We start from the raw sequence: 8,244 nt of genomic DNA on the forward strand, positions 1-8,244 counted from the left end.
GACTGGATCTAATTCCCTCTGCGAGCTACCGGATCTAATGCACCATTCTTCGGCCTATTACGAACAGTTTCGATGTATCATATCGTCTTGTCTTTAAAAAAGATTCGGCAGGTGATTTGAGCCCTTCTTCCTTTTCTTTCAATGGGAGCTGGGTCTGACTTATGTCACTGTCCCCTCTTCTCCTCTTCTTGTGAGCATGAAACCATCAAGAGTCAAAGCTGAGACAAGGCTAATCGCTAATCGTGATGTCTTACTATATTATATTATAATGGATACCCTCTTTCCCTCGCTTACTTTAAGCTGGGTTGCCAATCTTCGAAGATCTGTAGTTTCGATAGCAATTCCTCTTTGTTTACATGCTACCCTCGCTCAACCTCACCCCAGGGAAGACCGTACATTTGACTTGATCGGAGTTCCTTCTTTCTTCTGCCTCTAAGATCGAACTGGCTGGCAGGCACTCCCCGATTTGCTGCTTTCTGACTTCTTGTAAGCCAACTAAGACATCTTATAAAAAAGGCATGAAAGCCTACCTCTCAAGGGTTTGTACAAGTACTTATCGAAACTCCAGTTTTCCAATGCTTGTTCTCCGTCTTTTCTGCTTGGTTACTTATCCAATTCCGATTCAAAACTGACCTACTCAGTTTGTTTGCCAATGCGTGAACTTCTTTTATTTATGGGAAAACCATGCTCAGATAGCTTCTTCCGCATCAACTGGTGATTCTTTCTTTTCTTTCACCTCCAACGAAGTGAAATCAGTTAATCAGTCAGTTCTGTCGCTCTCAACCAGTTCTTCTTCGTCACTAAGCATTCGTTCAGAGTCGCCAAGAGCTTGTCGAGAGTTTGAAAGAAAGTAGTCAAGAAAGACAGTCCGAAAGCGAAAGTAATCGGATCGGATAAGGTTGAATAGTTCCAGGCTAAACATAGTCAATCGATTATTGCCATTGGAGTGAAATCCTGTCCCAAAGTAGTGAGACTGTGAGTCTCTTAAAAGAAATAGAAAGACAAAGACTTGGCTGAGGCAGAACAGAACCAGGAATAGCCATTTCGCTATCGAAAACTCGTTTAAAGAGAGTCAACCCATGCGCCAATCGACGATTCCGAGTTCGTTCTATTAAAAGACGATTCAAAGAAAAAGTAGCCGAGCCGATGGAGCTAAAAGCCACCCTTCCCTTCTTTCTTCACTCGTTGATTCAAATTCAAGCAAGACAGGAATGAGAGTCTCATCAGCTCATTAAAGAACGGAACTAAGCAAGCAACTGCACCAGAAAGCTCAGCCCCTATTTCGAAAGCCAAAACAGAATAGACATATAAGCAATCGATTTCGAGAGCTCGACCGGCAATGACATTCTTCCTCACCTCCCGATTCTCCTGCTACTGTTCTAGCGTCTCGATAAGGAAGAAAGAAAGTACGGCAAAGAACTTCACTGAAAAGAAACGTATAACAGAGAAAGAGTGGCTCGATCTGATGCATCTTTTATCTTTAGTCGCTGCGCTTTTCGGAGCTTAAACATAGACATAGAATATAGTGGCGGCGAGCTTTTTTCCTTAAGAGTTCGCCATGAATACATGTTCTTCCTCTGTCAAAGCAAGAGACTGACCCATGGGTATGGGTCACAAACGATAGAACATGAAAGGCTGGGCTAGCGGAGATGTAGCGTAGGGATGCGAGATAGACGAGATAGAAATAGAAATGCGAGATCAGGAAGCGAGAGGAGAAATCCTTAATTCAGCAAGGCTGGGCATCTTCAACCTCAAAGACCAGCTAAGCATCATCACCTAAGGCATCTAGCTCTTTCCATCGCTTTCCTTCTCCCCCTAAACCTTCCTGCCTTCCCGTAAAGAAGGAGGAAAGATCCATGGCCTTTTAAGCGCCGGTACATTGGCTCCAATCAAGACTAGTCGTCAATCCGAAGTCCGTAGGGCGTTCTGACGAGAAGATGAGCCGCGCGCGGATCCTTTTTACCAAACTCTGCTACGGTGCCTCGACCCCTAGGGGGTACCATATGGATTCTCTGCCGCTGTCTCCATTGGAAAAGTCCTCTTCTTTCATCTCGACCCCGGCTATAGAAAAGAGTGTTCTTCATTTCGAACTTCTGTCTGCCCCATTTCATTGCACGATCTACAAACCCAAAGCCCCACCACGAGGGCTGTCTTTCTCTCTACTGTACTCGGCTTATCGAATATCCGAATTGACTTGCCTTTTCTTTAGCTAGCTGGAGTCGCAAAACAAGATGTATAGCTTTGCTTGTGGAAGACTAGGGCCAAGGCTCTATCTTTAATAGAGGGGTGCTCCTGGTTGGTTTAAACTCCTGATATGGAAGATCAAGGCCTTGAGGCCTCTCTCTGTTCTACCAATTTTAGGTAAGGCTAGAGCAGAAGCATCAGAAGCAAGAAGCGTCCACATAAGCAAGGGCTTAGTAGACTACCAGTAATATCAATAAAAGAAGGGCTGAAATTCGCTAATTCATTCGGATCGGGAAGAAGATGGCTTCTTATTTGAACTAGAACATAGTCAAAAGCTATTGGCTGCCTAGTTTTAGGTTTAGAGTCCTCCTCATTCTTTCCCAAGCTTCCGAATGGGGAGAATATTGACGGCTGCACCATTATCCGCCAATACCCTTGATAGAGGCACCCCATCCATGTGGACTCGGATGTACAATGGTTTTCTAAATATCTCGTCTGGGGGCTTTTCAAAGATGACTTTAGGGATTTCTACCCTTCTTAAACATAGACCAACTCGTCGACTCCACTTCTAGGCACGAGTTGTTGAGCTTCATGGACGCCCTCCCTGGGTATCATCAGATCCGGATGGTAAAGGAGGATGAGGAGAAGACCTCGTTTGTGACGCATCAGGGGACCTATTGCTATAAGGTCATACCTTTTGGCCTGAAAAATGCTGGTGCCACTTATCAGAGGTTGGTGAATCAAATGTTCAAAGATCAGCTTGGGAGGAATATGGAGGCGTACATAAATGGCAGGTTGGTCAAAAGTATGGTGTCCAACCAGCATATTGATGAATTGCGGGAGACTTTTGAGACTCTGTGGAAGTCTCAGATGAAGCTGAACCCATTGAAGTGTGCCTTCGGAGTGACATCTGGAAAATTCATAGGGTTTATGGTTTCCTAGAGGGATGTCATATGTCTATCCCCTGTTATGCCTAAATGATCTTTCAGATCATTTAGCTAAATTTAGGGGGGAATCATATAGAAACCCTCAGAAGATCCAAGCTATATTGGATATGGCGCCCCAAAAAACTATCAAGGAGGTCTAAGTGCTAACCGGGCGAATAGCAGCTCCCCATCGATTCATCTACCAGCCTGCAGAGAATTGTCTGTCATTCTTCAAAGTTTTGCGCAATATTTAAGACTTTGAATGGAATGAGGAATGTCAGGTGGCCTTCCAACACTTTGAAGGATTCTCTCGTATCTCCCCCACTGCTCACGAAGCCGATGCCGGGGAATCTATTGTATTTGTACCTTGCCACTTCCTAGGCGGCAATTAGTTCTGTGCTGGTTTGGGAGGAGGATGGTGTGTAGAAGCCAGTGTACTACACCAGCAGGGTGCTGCAAGGATCAAAGACCAGATATCCCCCTTGGAGAAAGCGAATCAAATGAATTCCTTTACGAAAGGAGACAGAGAGAGCTTCCAACAGCTTAGTTGTCCACTTCTCTTCCAATCCATTTCGATAAGCTAATGTAGTTTCAATCTCTTTTTCCCCCCAATTACTCCGCCTCGATAGGCATGCTTCAGATTCCCTGCATTGCTCTGCAACTTTAGCCTGACTTCATGTCTTCCTTCCTGTCTCCTTGGACCGAGCTAGCCTTTCTTTGTAGGGTCCCAAGTAGCGCAAGACGACCCAGGAGTACGGCCCTCTTTTGATAAAGCTCCATAGGTAGATCCCCGAAGTGATCTACCGGCCTAGCTAAGATCGGTGAGCCTCTCCTTCTTGTTAGCTGCTATTTGTGGGTGAAAGCAAATCTCGACCATGCTTTTGTCTTTGCTTCCCCAAAGTCTTTGATTGGTTTGGACTCAGGAGAGTAAACTCTATGTATGGGGGACGAGACCTTTCTTTCGGATGATTCCATCCTATCATCCTTCTTCGCTAATGTAATGGGTTAACCTCATCACCTTCATCATCACTTATAAAAGTGATAGACAGACATGAAGCTTTAATAAGTTTAGGCCTCGTTCATGGAATGAGCAGCTATTCCTTCATCTTTGAGGCTACCTTACGATTCAGATTGAGATGGAGGATAAATCATTTAGATTTAGAGGACTTCTTAGATATTAGAGGTTTCATTCAAAATTCTCCAACTGAAGACTGATTTTGCCTACTCTTTTTCGACTTCTTTTTCTTCTTTGGTGACCTTTGTCCTTTTTCTTTTCCTTTGAGCTAGTTGAGACTGATGAGCCTTCTGAGCAGCTCGCTTTGATGCCCACTCACGCCTTTTCTTTGCTCCTTTACTTTCAAAGAGCACTCCTCTAGTCGAAAAGAAAGAATCACTCACCTCACGAGGCCGGGTGGAATCTAAGAGAAATTCTAATCAAATACGAACGTATTCTTAAAAGAAAGAAATTCCCAGGGGATCTCCGCAAGAACTAGTCGGGAGCCTTCTCCTTCTAGGATCAAGATTCAGTGTCAAGATGAAGGGCGGTATCACATTCACTTGCTTGCCACCCCTTTCACAACTTCCTCGACAAAGCCGATCTTTAACCAGAGAATGGCACGTTCGGATTCTTTTTTAGCAAGAACCTAACAGAACTTTTTTGCTTTTAATGTAAAAAGACGAGAATGGAATTGAACAGAACATCCTAATAGCCGAGGACTGACTTCTTGCTATCTTCACAAGTCAGTTAGTGGATCGAGAAAGCTCCGCCCAAAGAGTGCCTACTGGCCGGTCACCGGTAGCCCAAGATCCGTCTCTGACAGAAGAAGAAAGATAGAAGAGAGAGTACAAGTACAGTAGGGGAGAGATTGTGAGTTCTTTTTTGTACGTTATAATACTAAGAAAGCCCTTTATTTCGCTTACGCCCCGATTCCCTTATGAAGATGAGCTTTTCAGAAAGACTCTCACTTATCGTATCGAAGTTTAAGGATAGCGCTACGCTAGGTTTTCTTCCAAATCTAGATTGCTTAGCTCTCCTTCTTCTCTCTGAAAGAATCAAATAAGGAAAGATCCCTATGCTTAAAACATTAATTGTACATCTTTCGCCGAAGAAGACCAAGAGAAGAGGACCCACAGCTGAATAGAAAAGAGGGGTACATTTAGGCGCTCTATCAATCTCTTCCTTATTGGTTCGGTTCGGAGCGGAGCCTCTATTCACGATGGAAAGTCGGCAAATCCTTCCTCCGAAGATGGACAGCATCCGCTCTTTGACACATCGTATCCCGTAATGGGCATGGTATCCCCATAGTCCAAGCAGAGAGAAAGAGAAGAGTTAGAACAAGAAGGATTAGTTAGCACTACCCCAGATCCATATGCATAGTCAAATAAGAGGGTAGACAGAGGTGCAACCTTATTGGCTTAAGCATCCGATTTTGTCCATGAGGAGGAAGAATACCGGGTTCTCGAATCCCCTGCTGTTAGCAAGAAAAGGAGCTCTTGGACTTTCTCAAAGGGAATGATTGGACAAAGAGAAGAAGGGCAACTAGTCTTCTTTCGACCAGTAAAGGCAGTTGCCAGACTGTTGAGTGAAAGCTCTTTCGGAATAGTTCATCCAAGAAAGATTCCCAAGCTCTTCCATTCTGGATAGGGTTTCCCTAGCTGGCACTATTAAATAAAAAAGGATTAGATCTCGGAAGTTGATCTTTAACCAGCGATTTTCACGTCAACGGATCAAAGAAGGGCAGGATGAAGACTTTTCACTCTACTGACTCCCGAATTCTATCTCTAGAACGGATAAACAATATTAGATATTCCTGCCCGGGCGTTTACATTCAATATTCCACAGATGTAGTCGATTGAAAGCTTCCCGCCCATCAGCAGATCGAGGTAATTTGAATTAATGAAATTCATTAGCAAACCCGCAAGAGAAGGAAGGAACTCTACCAACTAGTATTTCGAAACAAGAAAAAGAGATATATATACTGCCTGAAAGAAGGAAAGCGAGGTCAACGAACATCCCGAAAGAGGCGAATGCCGAGGAATGGAAGCAAGAGCATTGGAGATAGCGTGTCAAACCAACTATTTCCTTCTAGTCTCACGGAAAGCTCCTTCTGTACGTGTACTAGAAAGCTGCTTTCTAGTACGCATTAATGTCGCAAGGAATTTTCTATTTTCTTTTCCAGCTGTAACTAAAAGAAATAGGCTAGCCAACTGAGCGGATAAAGGCAAGAGCTAGGCCGAGCCGAACAATCATCACAATGAAATTAGCCGGTCTTCCTTATTATTCAAATTCCATGGTGAAAGCACAAAAAAAAGTGGTAGGAATGAATGCCATGATTTGAGTCAAAAGTCTTATGGTGAGATAAGAGGACTTTTCCTCCTAGATTCGTAGTAGAATTACTCGACCCATGAGCAGATCAATGTGGCATTAACCGAACCGCGCCTTCCATACTGACCTTACCACCCGCCGCCCTCTCTGCCCGCTAACTTCGGTACCCGGGGCATTTCCCTCACATGCTGAAGCAAGAAAGCCCCTGTCTTTTATGACTATGACATTTCGAAAGTGATTTACCCAACCTGGAATAACAACAGCCAAAATGACTTCCTTTATTTCGAGTTTTCCTCGTCAAGTTGAAGAAGACTCGCCCTCGAGTCGTTAGTGCTTTCTTCACCATAATAAGGAAAAAGATCAGAAAGATTTCAAGTGTCTGAAACCTCATACTCAGCTGGTAGCTCAATCTTGTAGGCATTTTCACCAATGCGTTTGAGAACTTTGAATGGTCCATCAGCTCTAGGCTTGAGCTTGAGACTGATCATTTTGCTTAGCAATTTGATCTCGAATCTGCTCATGCAACTTCTGAATTTGCTTCACCCTTTCTTCAGCATCTCCACTAAAGTTGTGAGTAGCTGGAAGTCGAATAAAGGCTGCTTGCTCTGATTCCTTCCCTGACCCTTGACTGGATAGCGCCTTTTCAGGCTAAGAACCCTCCCTCTTCATGAACAGAGGCACGAGCTCTATCTTTTATACGAGATTTCTTGATTAGAGTAGGGATCCCCTTATCTCCTCGGTCAAGTCCTATGAAAGCCCTGTGTCCAGCTGAACTTCGAGCAAAGCACGAAAGGAAAGATTTATGTTATGTTCGGCCTCATTTCCGAGGAAGGATGCTGCGATAGAGGAGAAATCGACTTGAATTGCCCCTTCCGCCCTTGGGGAAAGAAAGACTGTATGACCGCACTCTTAAAGCACTCGTTCTAGCAGATATGTCTTTGTCACAGCCAGTGGAAGATAGATTCCTGATATTTGACTTTCGGGATTGTGACCATCCTATGAGATTGGACGATAGGGATTTGTCCCAGCACTCTCAGGCCACTTTCCCAAGACAATAGGCTACGGAGCGGGCAGCCTCAAACGAGGAACCAGCCCAATCTATTACATACGATCACTGATCGAATCGGGAATCGGGGCTTTCTCATACTCCTCCAAGTCAGCAACGGGCACTACGGGTACTAGTTTCATGGTGATTCGTTTTCACCTCCTTCCCCGTACACCTCTATGGCAGACTGCAAGCACAGAAGCTAAGGGAACGATTTCCCTACGGAGGAATGCCCGAGTTTCAGAGCAGAGGTGAAGAAGCTTTCATTCGACAAGAGGAAGCATCGGGGGAGGATGGAACTCTACTTTACATAAGCTATTTAGAGCGATCCCCGTAGATTAGAGAAAACAGGGAAATAGCAAGGAAAGAGCTGGACTTTGCTACAGACATACCAGGGAAGACTCTGACTACTAGCTGTAGGGATCCCGTAGGCCTCACATTCGATTAGGGAAGGCAGTCCCGAGACTACAATAATCAGTGGACTGCTCGCCGCATTGATTCTTTATCCCCGGATGGATATTGATAGATTCCTAGTACCGACCTTACTTCAGGGTCGGGGTCAGTAAGAGAAAACATTCGACCTGGTTCAGGTTCACCTATATACCATTAAGCAAAAACGAAAGCAAGTTTAGGGTGAACCTTTAGCTATTTCCCGATCTGTCTTTTGAAAGGAACCCAACTCAAAGCATTCAGTCTCAAAGGATCTCATCGGGGGAAGCACTCTGTCCAGCAGCCCATGTTCTACACTGGCTTGGTGGATGTCA

Source organism: Carica papaya, mitochondrion (assembly GCF_054855325.1).
Source record: "Carica papaya mitochondrion, complete genome".
Classification (NCBI taxonomy): Eukaryota; Viridiplantae; Streptophyta; class Magnoliopsida; order Brassicales; family Caricaceae; genus Carica; species Carica papaya.